The sequence below is a fragment of the Schistocerca serialis genome, chromosome 4, assembly GCF_023864345.2.
Source record: "Schistocerca serialis cubense isolate TAMUIC-IGC-003099 chromosome 4, iqSchSeri2.2, whole genome shotgun sequence".
In the NCBI taxonomy this organism is placed as follows: Eukaryota; Metazoa; Arthropoda; class Insecta; order Orthoptera; family Acrididae; genus Schistocerca; species Schistocerca serialis.
This window is the reverse complement of record NC_064641.1, coordinates 298694575-298717276: the sequence shown is the minus strand read 5'-3', so window position 1 is coordinate 298717276 and position 22702 is coordinate 298694575. Positions and strand designations below refer to the sequence as shown.

At 44.3% G+C, this 22702-nt stretch overlaps 1 long non-coding RNA gene and 1 other non-coding gene across 3 annotated transcripts in view; one reads left to right on the top strand and one right to left on the bottom strand.

The window, feature by feature from the left end:
* LOC126473941 (uncharacterized) overlaps positions 1-22702 on the bottom strand; it is a 1011672-nt gene that overhangs the window by 832582 nt on the left and 156388 nt on the right. The window lies entirely within an intron of this gene.
* Positions 5316-5390, top strand: Trnas-uga (transfer RNA serine (anticodon UGA)). The gene has a single exon. It is a non-coding gene; the product is annotated as a tRNA-Ser (tRNA).

The following is a 22702-nucleotide window of genomic DNA, read 5'->3' as shown; positions in this document are numbered from 1 at the left end:
TACTTCGACGTCCTCTCCCCGTTCCATCTCACATTCTTTCCAAAACATTCTCCTTTCACAAACTCTTCTCATCTTCTCCTCGTTTCCAGTAATTTAAGTCGCTCCGTTTACGTAAAGTTTTGTTGTTTGTATTTTAAAAAATAAAATCATACTTTACTTAAAATCTTTAGTGTACCAAAGCTTGTTTTAATAATTTTAAAAATATGTATCATTTAAATGAAATAACAAGTTTACCGCTACCAAAAAAATGGTTCAAATGGCTCTGAGCACTATGGGACTTAACATCTGTGGTTATCAGTCCCCTACAACTTAGAAGTACTTAAACCTAACTAACCTAAGGACATCACACACATCCATGCCCGGGGCAGGATTCGAATCTGCGACCGTAGCAGTCACGCGGTTCCGGACTGAGCGCCTAGAACCGCTCGGCCACCGCGGCCGGCTTTACTGCTACCAGTCACTGTTTATTTATTTCCATGACGCGTTTCAAAGGCTTAAACCTCCATCATCAGGTGGATATACATTTGTTAGTATTACATTCGTGTGTGTGTTGTGTTACGATTTTTTGGAGAAACTTGTGGCACTGTCTAGTGGTGAAACAAAACATTATTTCAGAACATTGTTATAGGCTTCTTTTGACAAAAAACTAAATGTATGTCTAACGGTAAAAATAAAATAAGTAAAACCTGTGACCACTGGAGGTATTCTATTTTAATTATTTTATTTTTACCGTTAGATATACATTTAGTTTTTTGTCAAAAGAAGCCCAAAACCATGTTCTGAAATAATGTTTTGTTTCTCCACTAGACAGTGCCACAAGTTCCTCCATAAAATCGTAACACAAAACTCACACACAAATGCGAATCTAACAAATATAAATCCACCAGATGATGGCGGTTTAAACCTTTGAAACGCGTCGTGGAGATAAACAAACAGAGACTGGTAACAGTAAACTTGTTATTTCATTTAATGTCAATAACAGTCACGGTAAAGCCTAACCTAAAATGTTCACATTTAAAATGTATTATTTATCCACAATATCCTGACCGAGGGCTCCCTAATTCTCAATCGGTTGAAGTCGGTAGAAGACGGTCGACTTCAAAACACCAGTTTTCTGTGTCTGGCTGCTGACAGCATTGTCGATCAAAAAACAAAGTGACAGTGTGCATCATAGCCATTACGAAGTGACTATCGTGCTGTACATTGCGAACCACCAAGCAGTTCCACTCTGTCCGCGGTTGTGCTTGTCTTGGGCTTGGATGGGGACCGCACAATCCGTTGAGAACTCGGTAAGGACATCGTGAACAAACTATGCATATTTTGTATTTTAATGTTTTTAGTAACACCGTCTGTGCATTGTGTTAACGTCCTCGCTTGAAGAGTGGCAAAGCAGCGCTGCAAGCCCACTCTTTCCCTGATCGACAAGGGAACGGAATAAAATAAAGAAACAAATTCTACATAGCAACCATTCTCCTCAAAGGGCTAGTACTGTGAAAAAAGCTGCTATAAAAAACAAGACCCTCTGCTTAAAGATAGAGATTTCTCCGCATTTCTTTATCTTCAAAACGTTCAAAAGCAAATTTCCTTTCTCTGATACTGTACCCTCCAAACAAATGCCTGACGAAAGCTCTGCACACGCACGCGTAATGCACCTTTACAGACCATATAGCTCCATTCATTCATGATCCATTCTCGTCATGCTGACTGTACTGATCTGCTCTCCATAGAGGTGACACACACGGACTAAAACACAAGAAGAAGGATGTTACGTGTTCAACGCGCAGTCAGAAGCAAGCTCATTAGGGACGGATCCGAAAGGACAGGCCAGTTTTAGAAATAGACGACACGTAAGTACAATCATTGAACCTTTCTAGGCATGGTTCTCTTAGTGGTCGTATGTCGTTCCCTTCCTCCGCCTTTGAACTGACCTGAGGCGAGTGAACTGACAGTCCACTGAACTGACCTGAACCAATGACACACTGTCCAGTCACTTAAATGTGACAACCAGTCAAAAGCCTGATTAACCATCTTTTGGAGCGTAGACCACTGCGAGACGTGCAGGAAGAGTGTCAGTGAGGTTTTGGAAGGTACCAGTAGGGATGGGGAGCTATGTCTACTCCAGTGTGGTGGCCAGCTGCGCTACATTTATCGATTGAGGATCCATGGCGCAAACAGCCCGATCGAGGGTTGTCCCACAGATTCTCGACTGGGTTTAAATCCGAGGAGTTTGGTGGCCTCGGGAGTACAGTAAACTCATCCTGGTGCTTTTCCAGTCACGGACTTCCATCGTGATCTGTGTTGCATTACCATCATGCCCAGAAAAAACAAAATGCATGTAGGGCTCCCCCTCGGCCCCAAGGATACATGCATACTTGTATTGATCCAGCGTGCCTTCAGCAATGACGAGATCTCCCGTGGAATGCCACGAAAACTCCCCTGAAAACATAACGCTCTGTTCTCCGGTCTGGAACCTACCGACGATTGTTGCACGGCGTTTGCTTCCAGACGTTTCACGTCGTGTACCGTGTACTTTAACAACGGCGGCGTGTGAACAACTTAGGCGTTTCGGAAATGATTCCACGCTTGGTCCGGAAGCCAATGGATGTCAGATAAATCGCTCCGTTTTCGCATTATGAAAGGCAGAAGAACTTAATTTGAATCGTGATTCGTGTCATAAGATATTACGGGAAGATTTAGGGAAATGGAAACTTAATGCAAAACTTGTCCCTCACACACTAACAGATGAACAGGAAGAGGGGACAGACGAAGAATTTATACCGAACTGCTGGATAGAGCCAGATATGACTCCACATTTCTGTCAAAGATAATTGCGGGGGATGGAAGTTGGTGCTACCAGTATGACCATCACAGGAAGCATCAAAGTGCTGACTGCCGGAATCCTGGATCACCAGCCTCGAAAAACGTCAGACGACAACTTTCGAGAACAGAGACAATGTTGATCGCATTCTTTGATTCACCATGAGTATGCTCCTCCTGGTCAAATAGTGGACCAAACTCTTAACATCGAAATCTTGAAACGTTTGTGAGAAACAATTCGACGTCGCCGCCCTGACTTGTGGCATTCTCAGGACGGTTTCTCACTACCTGACAGTGCGAGACAGCATGTTGCTTTATCTGTTACCGAGTATCTGACCAGACATTCAATTATTGCCATCCCACATCCGCCATATCGCCCGACCTTGAAAAGGTGGCTGAAAGCAAAGCTTCATCAAGATATCGCAGACATCCAACGGGCACTGACAAATAAGCGTACAAGTATCGAAGTTCAAAATTTCCCTGCTTACTTCCAACACCTCCAGAAACGTTGGCAACTGTTTGTTGATAGCCAAGGGAACTACTACTATAGGAGCTACGATCATTACTTGGTAAGCGAAATTTTCTATTTTTACAAAATCTTGTCCTGGAAATTTTCTGATAAAGGGAGGAAATACAGGGAAATGATTTAGTTGATCACCTGAGGGGAAGTGGTAGGAACGTTTCCACTGACTTTTTTTTTTTTTTTTACAAGTTTGTAACTTAATTATAGCACGCAACAATGGAGTTGTTCCCAGAATGAGATTTTCACTCTACAGCGGAGTGTGCGCTGATATCAAACTTCCTGGCAGATTAAAACAGTGTGCCGGACCGAGACTCGAACTCGGAACCTTTGCCTTTCGCGGGCCAGTGCTCTACCAACTGAGCTACCCAAGCACGACTCACGCCCCGTCCTCACAGCTTTACTTCTGCCAGTACCTCATCTCCTACCTTCCAAACTTAAAAGCTCTCCTGCGAACCTTGCAGAACTAGCACTCCTGAAAGAAAGGATATTACGGAGACGTGGCTTAGCCACAGCCTGGGGGATGTTTCGAGAATGAGATTTTTACTCTACAGCGGAGTGTACGCTGATATGAAACTTCCAGGCTGTGGCTAAGCCATGTCTCCGAAATATCCTTTCTTTTAGAAGTGCTACTTCTGCAAGTTTCGTAGGAGAGCTTCTGTAAAGTTTGGAAGGTAGGAGACGAGGTACTGGCAGAAGTAAAGCTGTGAGGACGGGACGTGAGTCGTGCTTGGGTAGCTCAGTTGGTAGAGCACTTGCCCGCGAGAGGCAAAGGTCCCGAGTTCGAGTCTCGGTCCGGCACACAGTTTTAATCTGCCAGGAAGTTTCAATGGAGTTGTTATTTAAACAATGTGCATGGGTCTCCCAATAACTCAGTATTATATTTGTGGAAATTTTTACATTATATCGCCATATCACTTTGAGATCAAAAAAGACCCCATACACACAATATTTTTCCAGAGCTGATACCACGCGAAGATAAATCAGTACTGGCTCCGTGGAAGCGATCAGTTTCCGCAGCTGGATCGGTAAAATCATCACGGATCTACTACAGCACGAGTACGCACCAGGGGTAGTCCATTTTGACCAAGAAGTCATTCGCGTAACCCACACGTAAACTTGGGGCCGGGTGTAGAAGCGAATGGAAGCTGACAGGGCCCCGACCTTCGCCACACAGGAGGAGATAGGAAGCTGGCGAGCAATGGAGCACAGCGGGAAGGGCAGAGCGAGTACCAGGGAAGGGTGCGCCCGGTAGCCTGCAGTCGGCACCCCGTGCCGCACCCCAGCGCATTCCTGCCACAAACAATGCGTCCCGCCCTCTGCCGCCAAATATAAACAGCTGCATCCGGTTTGCGCCGGCCGCACCACGTGGAGGCTACCTCCTCCCCCTGGTAGCCACGCTCCGCGCGTCTACCGGCGCCGCACTGCCAGCTGCTTCCCAAAGTTGCAGGAACTCCAGATTCCATTAGCTCCTCTCAGGATGACGAACTGGGACTTTGATTTAATTTGGCGGTTTACACCGAGATGACAGAAGTCACAGGATGTAGGTATGCATATATAGAGATGTCGGTAGCATCGCGTACACAAGGCATAAAAGGGCAGTGTGGCAGAGCTGTCATTAGTAATCAGGTGACTCGTGTAAAGGTTTCCAACGTGGTTACGGCCGCACAATGGGAATTACGCAGATTGTAGATTGGTAGAGCACTTGCCCGCGAAAGGCAAAGGTCCCGAGTTCGAGTCTCGGTCGGGCACACAGTTTTAATCTGCCAGGAAGTTTCATATCAGCGCACATTCCGCTGCAGAGTGAAAATCTCATTCTGGAAACATCCCCCAGGCTGTGGCTAAGCCATGTCTCCGCAATATCCTTTCTTTCAGGAGTGCTAGTTCTGCAAGGTTCGCAGGAGAGCTTCTGTAAAGTTTGGAAGGTAGGAGACGAGGTACTGGCAGAAGTAAAGCTGTGAGTACCGGGCGTGAGTCGTGCTTCGATAGCTCAGTTGGTAGAGCACTTGTCCGTGAAAGGCAAAGGTCCCGAGTTCGAGTCTCGGTCGGGCACACAGTTTTAGTCTGCCAGGAAGTTTCATATCAGCGCACACTCCGCTGCAGAGTAAAAATCTCATTCTGGGAACATTCCATTTCGGAAATCGTTAGGGAATTCAATATCGCGAGATCCACAGGGTCAAGACTGCGCCGAGAATACCAAATTTCAGGCATTATCTCTCAACACAGATAACGCAGTGGCCGACGGTCTTCACTTAACGACCGAGAGCAGCGGCGTTCTCGTAGGGTTGTCAGTGCTGACACACAAGCAACACTGCGTGAAATAAGCCCAGAGATCAATGTGGAAGGTACAAAGAAAGTATGCGTTAGGACAGTGCGGCGAAATTTGACGCTAACTGGCTATGGCAGCAGAAGACCGACGCGAGTGCCTTTGCTAACAGCACGGCATCGCCCGCAGCCCCTGTCCAGGGCTATTGACCATATCGGTTGAACCATAGACGACTGGAAATCCGTGGCCTGGTCAGATGAGACCCGATTTCAGTTGGTACGAGCTGATGGTAGAGTTCAAGAGTGGCGCAGATCCCACGACGCCGTGGATCCTGGTAGTCAACAAGGCACTGTGCAAGCTGGTGGTGTCTCCATAATGGTGTGGGCTGTGTTTACGTGGAATGGACTGGGTCCTCTGGTCCAACTGAACCGATCATTCAATGCAAATGGCTGTGTTCGGCTACTAGGAGACCATTTGCAGCCATTCATGGACTTTACGTTTGCAAAGAACGATGGAATTTTTATGAATGACACGGTTGTCCGCGATTGGTTTGAAGAACATTTTGGACAGTTCGAGTGAATGATCTGGCGACCCAGAGCGCCCGATATGAATCCTGTCCACCATTTATGGGACATAATCGACAGGTCAAATCGTGCACAAAATTCCGCACCGGGAATGCTTTCGAAATTATGGGCGGCTACATAGGCGGCATGGCTCATTACATCTGCAGGGGGCTTCCAAAGACTTGATGACTCCATGCCACGTCGAGATGCTGCACTACGCCGGGCGAAAGGAGGTTCGACACGATATTAGGAGGTATCCCATGACTTTTGTCACCTCAGAGTATTTTACAATTGACGCCATGTTTTAGGAAACTGTGACCTCTGTAGTTATAATAAATAAACAAGCAGCGTCTGGATCACTTCTTTTAGCACTGACATCTGCTTTCAATCTGCACCGCAGGACCGAGCGAGGTGGCGCAGTGGTTACCACACTGGACTCGCATTCGGGAGGACGACGGTTCAATCCCGTCCCCGGCCATCCTGATTTAGGTTTTCCGTGATTTCCCTAAATCGCTTCAGGCAAATGCCGGGATGGTTCCTTTGAAAGGGCACGGCCGATTTCCTTCCCCATCCTTCCCTCACTCGAGCTTGCGCTCCGTCTCTAATGACCTCGTTGTCGACGGGACGTTAAACACTAATCTCCTCCTCCTCTGCACCGCACATCATCTTCAGGTTTGGCGCCGTAAAATACAATTTTTCAACTCAGCACAAACTGCACTTTCCGGCGCAAGACCTGAAGATGATCAGCAGTGCAAATTGAAACCGGAAGTCGGTATTGAAAGAAGTGATCCAGACGGTGTTTGTTTATTTAGTACAAGTGTTATATTAGTGTGTTTTCTACAGTTCCGGCGTAGTAAACAGTAACGTTATCCACTAATACAAACGATGTTCTAGTACTCTGATATAAGACCAGCAGATCTACTTATCGTTCGATACAACAATGCAGGTTCTGCACTGACTAGAATAACAATCGCAGACAAGCCTCACGATGACTTGATAAAGTCACAGCCAATTTAATGCTGCAAAGAGTTGGAATTTTGTTTTTTACATCTAACATTCTGGATTACTTGACCGGTATATTCCAGTCTCTACTTCCCCAACAGTTTTTGCTTTTTTTCCAACCCCTCTAGTATTGTGAAAGCTGTTCTCTGGTGTCACAATACGTGTCCCTACCCGCTGCCCTTTCGTCTAGTCAGTGTGCTCTAGGTCGATTCTGTGGAGGACCCGCTCATTTCTCTATCAGTCCACTTCATTTCCAGCCTCCTTCAATAACACAATATCTCAAACGCATCGACTCTCTTCTTTTACGGGTTTCCAGCAGTTTGTGAGTCATTTCCGTGTAATGGCGTATTCCGTCCATATATTCCCAGAAATTTCTTCATCACAGTAAGGGCTATGTTTGGTACAAATAGACAGCTGTTATCGAGGAATACGCTCTTTCCCTGTGCTAGTCTGTTTTTTATATCCTCTTTGCTATGTCCGCCATGCTTATTTTGCCTTCAAGCTAGCAGAACTCCTTCACCCCACGCTGCTCCACTTCTACCGCTAATCTTAATTTCTGCCGCTCAACATTACTTACATCTTTCTTTTGTTTTTTCCTCAGTCCATATTCCGTGCTCATTAGACTGTTCCCTCCATTCAACAGATCCGGTAATTCTGCTTGACTTTCATTTAGGATACCACTTTTATCAGCAAATATTACGGCTGATGTCGTTTCACTCTGGTTTGATATCTCACTCCAAAACATTTCGTTTATTTCTGTCGCTGCTTCTTCAATGTACAGACTAAACAGTAGGGGAGAAAGACTCCATTCGTGCCTTAACGCTATTCATAATCTGGGCACTTTTCTTTTGGTCAGATTCTTACTGCTCCCTCTAGTATACAGGGTGGGCATAAAGTCTTTGTACAATTATCAATATTTATTTTACAAAAGCTATAGAACCTACACATTTATAGTTTGTGACAAATGAAAGAATAAATCATCAACTTTGTTTGCATATCCTTGTTGCATGTAGAAGCTGATTAGAGAGCACTACAATCGCTGTTGTAAAATGATGTAACGCGAGGAGAAGGCGAAATATGTTCCGTGATAGAAGTATTGTTGCGTAGTGCATGTAGTTTAAACAAACCGGCAATGTGTTAGATCTTCCGTGAAAATGGCGGCCTTCAGTCTACGACCAAAGTCTCGGAGCTGCGCAACAGGCGTTCTCACGGAGCTCTTCGAAATCTACTCGATACGCATCTCGTGAATTAGGAGTTCGTAGGATCAGAGTGCGAAGAATTCAACACTACAGATTGCACCTGCATGCATATAAAGACCAGATAAGACACGCGTTACAACCAGATGATGTAACTCGTCGAGCTGCTTTTGCGACTGCGATATTGGCACGAATCGACACCAGCAATGAGTATCTTCAATGAATTTGTTTTTCAGATGAGGCTACTTTCCACATGTCAGATAATGTTGACAAGCACAATGTGACGATTGGGGTCTGGTAACTCCAGACTTATTGGACTGTGGGAAAACCAAAACAAAGGAGAATCGAAGCATTTGAGATGTGAGACGAATGTTGAAAATTGGGTGGACTGATAAAAGTAAGGAATGAGGAAGTTCTACGCAGAATCGGAGAGGAAAGGAATCTGTGGAAAACACTGATACGGAGAAGGGACAGGATGATAGGACATCTGTTAAGACATGAGGGAATGTCTTCCATGGTAGTAGAGGGAGCTGTAAAGGGTAAAAACTGTAGAGGAAGACAGAGATTGGAATACACCCAGCAAACAATTGAGGACGTAGGTTGCAAGTGCTACTCTGAGATGAAGAGGTCAGCACAGGAGAGGAATTCATGGCGGGCCGCATCAAACCAGTCAAAAGACTGATGACAAAAAAAAGTCTAGACGTTGCCTTAAGTCACGTTAGGGATTCCCCTAAAATGAATGTGTGATGCTGTTTCATGCACAGCAGAGTCACTGGCCCTTTCTTTTTTGACGAAAATTCCGTAACAGCTAACGTCTATCTGCACATGCTTAAACAGTTCGCAAACGGGAGGGTGCAGCATTATGTGATTTTCCAGTAAGATGGTGCACCACCTCATTGAGGATTACGTGTTAGAAACTTTCCTGATGAAATACTATATTTTCTAAGAGGTGGATCGGGCACGACAGTCCCACTGCCTGGCCAGCAAGATCACCACACATCACGCCATTAGATTTCTTTTTGTGGAGCTACGTAAAGGACTAAGTTTACCCTACAGATTTACCTGATATGAATACATTAATTGCTGTTCCTGGTGTTACACAATCAATATCGTCAAACGTATGGTGTGAAATAAAATATCGATTAGACATTCTTCGATCAACAAACGGCGCATGTGATGAAGTACAGCGACATCGTAACAAAACCTTGATGATTTATTCTTTCATTTGTCACAAACCACAAATTTGTAAGTTATATAGTTTTTGTGAAACAAGCAGTGATAGAGTACAAAGACTTTAGGCCCCCCTGCACAATTAAATATTTTCTGTCTCGTAGATTAGTACGCTATGCATTATGCTACACGACTGTCCCTTTCTTTCTAATAGTGCTTAATAAACGACATTGTTTGTGTTAAGATCAGTTGACCTTATGTAACTGTATGGTATCAATACTGCGCAACAGAATTAAAGGATCACTTTTTCGAAACCCCATAATTCCCACAATAGCGACGTATAAGTTTTAAAATTTGGCTTAAAAGTGCACACAGCCTTCCCCTGTAGCTATGCAAAAACGTGGTGCCCTGCTCTTCGCCTTCGGGCTCGATGCTGCTCCAAGCAACAAGGTGCCGACACCTGCGAAAAAAAGGCAACTCATTGACACCTCTGAAAATCCAGTTGCCTGCCTACTAACGCCTCGGACTACTATACGTGTTCGTTTTTAAAACTGTCGATAAAGGTGGCCGGGTGCCACCGAGGGTTCTGTCGAGCTGTGGGCTCTTGAAGAGACCCTCTGCACGTGTCAATATCGCGAAACCCCCCACCTTCCCCCTTCTCCCGTGATCACGCCACAGGAGGACGCGAAATTGATGGGATGCAAAATGCGGAAGTACCCTTCCCTGCCACTACTCACGTTGAAATTTCGTTGAATGGTTGTGAACGGTCTCTAGTTGTTCCAACCTGTACACGAGAGCAAAAATTGTGGCCGCGTTGCGCTCCTTAGGGGCCAGATCACGTTTCGTGCGGATACAGTCCCACAATGTCCTTAGTGAAGGGATGAAATGGTCAAGTGTGACACGAGTGTCAAAAATTGTCAAGAAAGTCTTTCTGTTCCTCATCGCACCGTCAACTGTCGTTTTCGATACGGATGTGATTGGGAATCAACACTCCAAGGAAACGGGCGGCTTCACTGACGCCCCCTCATGCCACCTTCTGAGTCCTTTTCATGGCGATTCTGAGCGGTGGAGTGTATGAAATGTTTTCCTCGGCCACCCGTAAGAAAACCGCATGATTCAACACCGGCGACGCAGCTCTAACCTCAAGCGCACAGGCAAATGAAGGTTGCATTGCGGGTAAAAGGGGCTGTGGGCAGAATTGTGGTGTAGTTTGGTGTCAATGTGACATCGTCGACCCACCTTACTCGTGACAGGTACTTCTTTCTGAGCTGTTACCTTTCTTTCGCAAATGTCCATATCTTGCTTTTTGAAGCGACTCGAGCCCGAGGAGGGCTGGAGGAACCATTGAGCCAGATCTCAACCTTAGGAGTCGCAGTGGGTGGGAATTACAGGGTTTCGAAAAAGTGATTTTTTAATTATGTTCCGCTGTGTAAATGCTTCAGGTATCGCTTTTATATCCAGCTAAATAGCGCACTTGTTCATTTCAGCGACAGTATCGCAGTGGTGTAGAAAACAGCGTCTGCGTTACTTGAAATTGTGTTTCTCTTTCTGCAACCATTTTTCAAGAACATTTATGCATTTTATCTCTTTGTACGTTGAAGCGAGCAAACGTCACACAGCAGTGCGGCAGTGGCAAATTGTTCAGTGAAAACCAGACGGGCATGTATGATGCGCGTCACGAAGACCGCCCCACATCAAAGGCGGAGTAAAATGTGGCGAAAGCTGGAAGGAATCGTGCGAAGTGACGGGCCCGCGGACATCACGCGCACCGAACGGGAAGCAGAAGCTGCGGAGACGAATTTAGTCGAGCTGGCGGAACAGAAATCATTTGCACGAGAAACAGCAGTTTACTTAGCTGCGTGTCACGCGGGTCGAAACGTGAATTTTCCGACTAGCCTAATTCTGAAACGAAATACTGGTATTAGCGAACCGAGCAGAATGCAGTAGTAGCAACATGTAATGTTGTTAATACCAGACGTATTTCGTCGCAACTTACGTAAGTGTGATACACAGAATCTGGTAATGCAAATGAAACTAACATGAACATTTAACAGAAGCTGAAAAAGGTGCTACACAGACATGAGTAATATTGGTACTGTGTCTCAAAACCTCTCCCTACGCCTTGTAAAACAACATTCCCAGACAAAAATTTTGAAGGTACTTTCATACAGAAAGTGTGTATGATGTAAAACATAAGAAACGTACCTCTATAGTTGCAGTGACTGAAAGGTTTCACATAGCTTACTTTTGACCATTATACAGGGCGTAATGGCTATAAGTGCAGAAATTTCTATCGGGAACTAGGAGTGCTGTACTGAATAACATTACATTAGTTCATAAATGACTCTGAGCGCTATGGGACTCAACTTGTGAGGTCATCAGTTCCCTAGAACTTAGAACTACTTAAACCTAACCAGCCTAAGGACATCACACACATCCACGCCCGAAGCAGGATTCGAACCTGCGACCGTAGCGGTCGCGCGGTTCCAGACTGTAGCGCCTAGAACCGCTCGGCAACTCCGGACGCATTACATTAGTACTTACATCATTTGCAAACTAATAATTGTAGCTATTACAGCACAAGCAAGCCATTAATGCTAATTTTCCCCTGTGCATTAGGTCAGGTGTTGAAGTGTGGATGTGTGGATGTAAAACGATTAGTCTATACTGACAGGTGCAGCTACGGCCGAGCAGAAAACATCCGGTCGTAAAGTTTGTGACGTATTTGTGGGAAGACAGTTATACACAGAGAAAAAACAACGAACACACCGATGTGCGTACATATTAAGGTACCACAGGTAGAAATATCTGCAGTTATATCCGTTACATCCTGTTCACAAATTCATAACAAAATATTACATCTAGATACGTATTTTGCAAAAGGCAACAGTACCCGATACAACATCAGTGATAAGACCTACGTTAGCCTCCATACAACTTCTCGCCACACTGTGGTCATTAGGCTTACAAAAAGTTTAGTTAATAGCAAATTCCTCAACAATATAGAGCCGGCGGGAGTGGCCGAACGGTTCTAGGCGCTACAGTCTGGAACCGCGCGACCGCTACGGTCGCAGGTTCGAATCCTGCCTCGGGCATGGATGTGTGTGATGTCCTTAGGTTAGTTAGGTTTAAGTAGTTCTAAGTTCTAGGGGACTGATGACCTCAGAAGTTAAGTCCCATAGTGTTCAGAGCCATTTTATGAACAATGTGGAAGGAAAACATCAAACCTTTGGGGATGTTAGTGATGTCCCCATGATAATTCAAATTCATCAGCTCAGTAGGACGACGTTAAAATAGACACAGCGTCAACACTTCGTTTATTAAATTGATAACGGCGACTGTGGCCAGCTAGTCCTGAAACATGCTGATGAGAAACAACTCGCTCACTGTCTACCATAGCACTGCACAATCATTTCATCGATCGGTCTCTTCATACCGGCTTGTATCTGTTTCAAAGGCTGCCGCCCTGGGGACTCCCGGTTGTGGTAAATTTGTGATAAATTCCTATGGGACCAAACTGCTGGGGTCATCGGTTCCTAGGCTTACAACTACTTAATCCAACTTAAACTAACTTACGCTAAGGACAACATACACGCCCATGCCCGAGGGAGGACTCGAACCTCCGACGGGGGAGAGCCGCGCGAACCGTGGCAAGGCGCCCAGACCGCGTGGCTACCGCGCGGGACCACTGGTTGCTATCGCGGCAGCGCGTTTCGTGGCATTCCCTAAGCGACGGAAAATTGCTAAAAACGCGGCTCGGAAGATGCGCCCCTTATCGAGACTTCGTTCTCTGTAAGCTACGAGCTCTTGTTACGTACTATCTTAATTACCAAATCATTATACAGTGTAACAGGTGTAAGTGTAGATATTTTTATATAGGGTACCTTAGTAGGTACACACATGAACGTGTGTCGAACTGTCTTGTCGTAAACACGTCACATAATTTACTACCTGCTGCTTTCTGCACTCTCGTAACTGCAACATTAAGTGGACTACGCCTGTCAGTATATACCAACCGTTCTGATCCACACGTCCACACTGCTGCCAAGCTAGAAAAAATCTTCAACGATTTGCTCTTGCCAAATTTACTTGGAGGTACTAACCAACCTAAAACATACTACTGCTATACCCAGTTATGATTGTTAGTCTGCAAATGATGTAAATACTGACGTAATGTTGTTCAGTACACTGTCCTCAGTCGCCAATAAAAATACCTAAACTTATAGCTGTTACACTATAAGTAATTTTCAAATAGAGCTGCTGTCTTAAAATGCAACAGGCATTTTTGAAAAGCATGCATCAAACTTCAGCCGAGGTCAATAACACTGCACGCATCAACGATATTGATCTGGCCATGAGGGAGCTATGAAATACGATCCAGAAATACGATCTGTGCCTCCAGCTATTAAAGTGCTTCTATCAAGGCACACATTTTAACGACCAGATAACCAGGGCTTCAAGCGTATGACGTTTGGTGATGCAGCTGCTCTTACCGTGGCCTGCCGACCAAGAAGTATGCACCAAGTAATGCATGCTGCACTGGAAGTTTGTCCTCTCCTCTCGAACACAAGTTAGTACTTTTCGAAGCTCCGAAACAGCACTCAGTTAATTCCTACAAATAAAGAAGAAAGTGAAGTGTTTAAATATTATCTGCATGCGTTGACATTATCATCGTTGATAAAGTAATGGTACTGAATAAATAAATCTGAGTTTCTAAAAGAAAAGAAAAAAAAATGGACGTACTGCTGCTAACGGAGTCTTCCTGTCTCATATTTAATTTTTCCGTACAAAATATTTTTCCGTACCTTAAAATATTCGAAATAATACATAATCCTGCTGTGAAGAAAACCACTTCTATGAAACACTGACTTACCCAGAAGTAACAGAAATACGGTTAGGTCAGTCATCTGTTCTCTGAAATGTGCAAAACACCAAGGTATTTCTTTCCTAAATTTACTACCAAAATTGTTAACATTTTTTTAACGGACAGATGGCAGTGCAAAGATCTCGAAGCTAAAGCACCCAGAATTGCTGTGTCTCGTCCACTGAAACATATTTTCCGGCTGGTGCAAATGTAAATAATGCGCACTCTGTAAAACGTCCTGTTGACACAGCACGAGCTGTTTTTACTTAATGGAAGCGCAAATGCATGCAGCTTCGAACTGGACCATGCTACGATGGTACATGGTGCATTGTGCTGGCACCTACTGCCAAGTACTCCATATAAGCGACCTCAGTAGTCAGACCTCGTGAGAGAGCAGAATGGGGCGCTCCGCAGAACTCACGGACTTCGAACGTGGTCAGGTGATTGGGTGTCACTTGTGTCACACGTTTGTACGCGAGATTTCCACAGTCCTAAACTTCCCTAGGTCTTCTGGTTCCGATGTGATAGTGATGTGGAGACGTGAAGGGACAAGAACAGCAAAAAAGCATACAGGCCGACCTCGTTTGTCGACTGACAGTGATCAAATGGTTCTGAGCACTATGGGACTTAACATCTGTGGTCATCAGTGTCCTAGACTTAGAACTACTTAAACCTAAGGACAACACACACATCCATGCCCGAGGCAGGATTCGAACCTGCGGGCGTAGCAGCCGCGTGGTTCCGGACTGAAGCGCCTAGAATGTTTTACTTTTTTAAAGGAGGCACAACCTCACCTCTGCTGGCAACGCTACACCACTATGAAACTGAAGTCCTCGAAGATGTTCCTTAAGTTTTGGAAACAGCTGAAAATCGGATGGGGCCAAGTCGTGGCTGCATGGAGGATGATGGCTGACAGTGAACCCACGGCGTCGCATTGTTGTCGATGTGGCTGCGCTCGTGTGTGGTCTGGCATTGCCATGCTGAAGTAGAGGGTGCTCCATGTGTGGACGAACTCTTCTCATCCGAAACTCGATTACAGTACGCTGTTTCTCATGCACCGACGCAGTTACCTTAGACACCGCCATATCACACGCTACAATTCGGAGCCCTCTGGCGGCAGAGGGCTGCAGATATGTAGATATGAAGAATAAAGATGTAAAATGTTAATAACTTTCTTTTATTTAAAAAGCTTTAAGATTTTTCATATTTGCTGGGACATTATTTTTCAGCAATCCCTCGCAATTAAAATAAAGGAATTAAATATAACATACTTCCAAATAAATAAAAATCATATGTTGTTTCACCGTCCTGGGTGTAATTCCTAGATTAAGTTTGCTAGTGGAATGTTGTAACTCAGACTGTTGGAGATTTCGATTTCTGCGCCACGCCTTGATCTCCTTATTTGCATGCTTCTGTACTCAACAAGATATGGCGTGGACACAAATTACGTGCAGGATCAGTATTTGTGTGTGGCATTCTCAGCGCTAACGGCACAAAACAAAAGCAGTTCCGATATGTCAGTGTGTGAGTGCCATTTGTAATAATACCTGCACGTGCGATTTGTTCTGCGTAATGTGTGCATTATTATTGACAGAGGGAAACTTCACTAAAGCGATGAATGCAGTACGCAAATTAAAGTACGCACACAAACAAACCTAATGATTAACAGTATATTACAGCTGCAAAACTATTCAAAGCTATCACAGAGTCCCGTAATTAATGTCTGTGTGTGTACTTTCCGTTGCCTGGTGTGTAATTTCGGTCTGCAGGGCAGTGAGCGCTATCTGGCGGCTGCTTCTCTGGTAATTGTGACAAAGTCATGCAGGAAGAATGCGACCATATTGCAAAACAATAGGAGTACTGCGCTATTGCCATGTCGGTCACTAAATGAGAAGCCACTACCTGATAAATCAATGACATTATTTCACGCGTTTCGGGCAGAACCAAACATGAGGTTGTAAGGAACCCAGAAATAAACGGCAAATAACAGAAACTATATCTATAAAAGAATATACAAAAGTAAAAAAAAATACAAGTATCGTCAAAATTAGGCAGCTAAAATACACACCATGAACATCTTGGTGATAAGATGTATAACGACGGTATGTAACAAACGAAGCTGCCATAGCAGACTGACTAGCTACACCTATGAAGACAATTTAAGTCGCCAGAGCGCGGTGGTCAGTACAAATGTAGCGGCATGCAGCGACAAAAGTATAAGAAAAAAAATTTCTTTCACAAGAAATATAGCATGCAGAATCAAACATTTACGAAGGTTGACAAAGTATGAATAATAAACGAAGAATAGAAATTTACTGTTCCATACAAAATACCATCGGAAAAAAGACGTACATGTGAACTGACAGATAAACAGAATAAAAATTTCGGAACAGTTACACAAATTCAAACTTTCATACAAAATTACATAAATAAAACAAATGAAGGAAAACAATTTAAAAATCGTAAGATAGGGCAAGGATTCAAACCCTCGCAAGAGTAGATGAAGGAGATCTTACTAGTAAAACTCATTAGAAGATAAAGTACTTGATGTAATAATAAAAAAGGACACAACCTTAAAGGAGGACGTGATAAAATTTCCAAAAGCATTAGCCTAAGCGGTAACAACAATCTATTCTTTATATGAGCATTAATTATTACAATATTAGATATCAAGGATGCTTTGGACTCAAATCCTCAAGAAATACATATAACAAAAACGATAAGTATGGGAAACAGCTGCGTGGAGGTAGAGACATAAAGAATGGGATAACAAATGCGGGAATGCATTAGAATCACAGGTCCAGTATTTCGCTAAATATTTTAAAGAACTGCTTCCGATTAAAAGATAGCTGTTCGTTCAAAATTAAAGACGCGTTGCGCGATTGTTGTATACATATAATATATTTACATTCTTCGTTCATTTTAATATATACAGTTTGTAAATGTTTATAAATGTTTAATTCTGTATACCGCGTTTCTTGTGAAAAGAAAAGAAAGTTTTTTTTCTTCAGCTTTTGGCACTACGTGGTACTACGAGGGCAGTTCAATAAGTAATGCAACACATTTTTTTTCTGAAACAGGGGTTGTTTTATTCAGCATTGAAATACACCAGGTTATTCCCCAATCTTTTAGCTACACAACACTATTTTTCAACGTAATCTCCATTCAATGCTATGGCCTTACGCCACCTTGAAAAGAGGGCCTGTATGCCTGCACGGTACCATTCCACTGGTCGATGTCGGAGCCAACGTCGTACTGCATCAATAACTTCTTCATCATCCGCGTAGTGCCTCCCACGGATTGCGTCCTTCATTGGGCCAAACATATGGAAATCCGACGGTGCGATATCGGGGCTGTAGGGTGCATGAGGAAGAACAGTCCACTGAAGTTTTGTGAGCTCCTCTCGGGTGTGAAGACTTGTGTGAGGTCTTGCGTTGTCATGAAGAAGGAGAAGTTCGTTCAGATTTTTGTGCCTACGAACACGCTGAAGTCGTTTCTTCAATTTCCGAAGAGTAGCACAATACACTTCAGAGTTGATCGTTTGACCATGGGGAAGGACATCGAACAGAATAACCCCTTCAGCGTCCCAGAAGAATGTAACCATGACTTTACCGGCTGAGGGTATGGCTTTAAACTTTTTCTTGGTGGGGGGAGTGGGTGTGGCGCCACTCCATTGATTGCCGTTTTGTTTCAGGTTCGAAGTGATGAACCCATGTTTCATCGCCTGTAACAATCTTTGACAAGAAATTGTCACCCTCAGCCACATGACGAGCAAGCAATTCCGCACAGATGGTTCTCCTTTGCTCTTTATGGTGTTCGGTTAGACAACGAGGGACCCAGCGGGAACAAACCTTTGAATATCCCAACTGGTGAACAATTGTGACAGCACTACCAACAGAGATGTCAAGTTGAGCACTGAGTTGTTTGATGGTGATCCGTCGATCATCTCGAACGAGTGTGTTCGCACGCTCCGCCATTGCAGGAGTCACAGCTGTGCACGGCCGGCCCGCACGCGGGAGATCAGACAGTCTTGCTTGACCTTGCGGCGATGATGACACACGCTTTGCCCAACGACTCACCGTGCTTTTGTCCACTGCCAGATCACCGTAGACATTCTGCAAGCGCCTATGAATATCTGAGATGCCCTGGTTTTCCGCCAAAAGAAACTCGATCACTGCCCGTTGTTTGCAACGCACATCCGTTACAGACGCCATTTTAACAGCTCCGTACAGCACTGCCATCTGTCGGAAGTCAATGAAACTATACGAGACGAAGCGGGAATGTTTGAAAATATTCCACAAGAAATTTCCGGTTTTTTCAACCAAAATTGGCCGAGAAAAAAATGTGTTGCATTACTTATTGAACTGCCCTCGTACTTTTGTCTTCTTCACCACCCTCTGGTGGCTTAAATTGTCTCTCTGACGGTCGCAGGCTCGAATCCTGCCTCGGGCATGGATGTGTGTGGTGTCCTTAGGTTAGTTAGCTTTAATTAGTTCTAAGTTCTAGGCGACTGATGACCTCAGAAGTTAAGTCGCATAGTGCTCAGAGCCATTTGAACCATTTTTGCCTCTTATTATTGCTTTGTAGCTGGTCAGTTGGTCTGCCATGACAGCTTTGTTTGTCAAAAACTGTGGTCTGCTCACCAAGATCTTCATGGCGTATATTTCAGCTGTTTAATTTCGGCGATATTTGTAGTTTCTTACTCTTGTATATTATTTGTATTATTATATTTTCTGTTATTTGCTATGTGTTACTGGTCTGTAGACCATCTGATGACGGGTTCTACCAGAAACGCGTCAGATCAGCTGGTGGCTTCTTATTTACTGACCAGTACAGTAACTATGCAGAACTCCCAATTTATTTGCTTGTCTGGTGTTATGGTTAGATTGGCTAATTGGATACGTTTCTCTTATTTCGCGCACAATCGCGCTTACTTGCGTTTTGTGTTTTAAGTGTATCTTTCCAGTGTAGGTGATCAAAACGGGAATGTGTGTAGTGTAGTGTTGTGTTACTGTTGCACGAAAATGGTGCCTACTTCTGTCGAATAGCACCAAGGGAACGTAAAGTCCCCACCCGACGGACGGATACCATTAACGGGGTCACAGCCCCCTCACGTCGTAAGACATTACGCAGTCGTTCGGTATTCGATACCCGGACATTAGCGCAAAGAAGGCCTATGGTGATGGCAACTGCAACGCACCACACCTCCGCTACCGATGAAACTTTATTCCACCACCAGGGCCCGAACCGCTTTCATCCGACTTTACATCTACGCAGATATTCCGAAAACCACTTAAAAGTGCACTGAAATATTAGCGAATTTTTATTTCTGCATCTACATCTACATGGATACTCTGCAAATCACATTTAAGTGCCTGGCAGAGGATTCATCGAACCACCTTCACAATTCACCATTATTCCAATCTCGTATAGCGCGCGGAAAGAGCGATCACCTATATCTTTCCGTAAGAGCTCTGATTTCCCTTATTTTATCGTGGTGATCGTTTCTCCCTATGTAGGTCGGTGTCAACAAAATAATACAAAACGTGCTGCACTTCTTTGAACTTTTTCGATGTACTCCGTCAGTCCTATCTGGTAAGGATCCCACACCGCGCAGCCATTTTCAAACGAAGACGGACAAGCGTAGTGTAGACAGTCTCCTTAGTAGATCTGTTACATTTCCGAAGTTTCCTGCCAATAGAACGCAGTCTTTGCTTAGCCTTCCCCACAACATTTTCTATGTGTTCCTTCCAATTTATGTTGTTCGTAATTGTAATTCCAAGGTATTTAGTTGAATTTACAGCCTTTAGATTTGACTGATTTATCGTGTAATCGAAGTTTAGCGAATTCCTTTTAGTACTCTTGTGGATAGCTTCACACTTTTCGTTATTTAGGGTCAATTGCCAATTTTCGCACCATTCAGATATCTTTTCTAAATCGTTTCGCAATTTGTTTTGATCTTCTGACGACTTTATTAGTCGATAAACGACAGCGTCAGCTGCAAACAACCTAAGACTGCTGCTCAAATTGTCTCCCAAATCGTTTATGTGGCTAAGGAACAGCATAGGGCCTATAACACTGTCTTGGGGGACGCAAGAAATCACTTCTGTTTTACTCGACGACGGAAGATTTTGCGTCAATTACTACGAACTGTGACCTCTCTGACAGGAAATCACAAATCCAGTCACATAACTGAGGCGACATTTCGTAAGCACGCAATTTCACTACGAGCCGCTTGTGTGGTACAGTGTCAAAAACCTTCCGGAATTCCAGAAATACGGAATCGATCTGAAATCTTTTGTCAGTAACAATCAACACTTCATGCGAATAAAGAGCTAGTTGTGTTTCACAAAAAAGATGTTTTCTAAACCCATGTTGACTGTTTATCAACTGACCGGTTTCTTCGAGGTAATTCATAATGTTCGAACACAATGTATGTTCCAAAATCCTGCTACATATCGACGTTAACGATACGGGCCTGTGCCGGCCGTCAGTGGCCGAGCGGTTCTAAGCGCTTCAGCCTGAACCTCGCGACCGCTACGGTCGCAGGTTCGAATCCTGCCCCGGGCATGGATGTGTGTGATGTCCTTAGGTTAGTTAGGTTTAAGTAGTTCTAAGTTCTAGGGGACTTATGACCTGAGATGTTTAGTCCCATAGTGCTCAGAGTCATTTTTTTTTTATACGGGACTGTAATTAAGTGGATTACTACTACTACCACTCTTGAATATTGGTGTGACCTGTGCAACTTTCCAATCTTTGGGTACGGATCTTTCGTCGAGCGAACAGTTGTAAATGATTGTAAAGTATGGAGTTAATGCATCAGCATACTCTAAAAGGAACCTAACTGGTATACAGTCTGGACCAGAAGACTTGATGTTATTAAGTTATTTAATTTGCTTCACTACTCCTAGGATATTTACATCTACGTTACTCATGTTTGCAGCGCTTCTTGATTCGAATTTTGGAGTATTTACTTCGTGTTCTTTTGAGAAGGTATTTCGGAAGCCTGTGTTTAGTAACTCTGCTTTGGCATCACTGTCTTCGATAGTATCTCCATTGCTATCGCGCAGAGAAGGCATTGACTGTTGCCCGCATCTCGTGGTCGTGTGGTAGCGTTCTCGCTTCCCACGCCCGGGTTCCCGGGTTCGATTCTCGGCGGGGTCAGGGATTTTCTCTGCCTCGTGATGGCTGGGTGTTGTGTGCTGTCCTTAGGTTAGTTAGGTTTAAGTAGTTCTAAGTTCTAGGGGACTGATGACCATAGATGTTAAGTCCCATAGTGCTCAGAGCCATTTGAACCATTGACTGTTTCTTGCCGCTAACATACTTCACGTACGGTCCATCTGCTTTGCTGGGTGGCAATGTGCTCGCCTCCCATGCAAGTGAGCCCGGGTTCGATTCCCGGCGGGGTTGGAGATTTTCTCCGCTCGGAGACCGGGTGTTGTGTTGTCCTCAACATTATTTCATCCTCATCCGCGGCCGCGCGGAGTGGCCGCTTGGTTTGAGGCGGCGTGTCAAGATTGCGCGGCCCCTCCCGCCGGAGGTTCGAGTCCTCCCTCGCGCATGGGTGTCTGTGTTGTTCTTAGCGTAAGTTAGTTTAAGTAGTGTGTAAGTCTATGGACAGATGACATAAGCAGTTGGGTGCCGAAGGAATTGACTCACATTTGAACATCACCGGCGCGCAAGTCGCCCAATGTGGCGTCGACTGAAATAAGACTTGCACTTAGCGGCCGAACTTCCCCGGAAGGGGCCTTGCCCCTTCCGGTCCGGCCAACGATGCCATACGCTCATTTTTATTTACTTCGCATACAACCAGAATCTCTTTGGATTTTCTGCCAGGTTTCGAGGCAAAGTTTCGTTGTGGAAACTGTTATAAGCATCTCGCATTAAAGTCCGTGCTAAATTTCGAGCTTCTGCAAAAGATCGCCAATCTTGGGGATTTTGCGTCTCTTTAAATCTGGCATGTTTGTTTCGTTGTTTCTGCAACTGTGTTTTGCATCGTTTTGTGTACCAAGGAGGATGAGCTCCGTAATTTGTTAATTTAATTGGTGTAAATCTCTCGATTGCTACCGATACTACTTGTTTGAATTCAAGTCACATCTGGTCTACACTTACATTATTGATTTGAAGGAGTGAAGAATGTCTGTCAGGAAGGCGTCAAGTGAATTTTTATCTGCTTTTTTGAATAGGTATATTTTTCGTTTATTTTTGTGGGATTTGGGGGTTGTAATACGCAATCTCGCTACGACAACCTGTGTTCATTAATCCCTGTATCGGTTTTGATGTTCTTTATTAACTCATGATTAT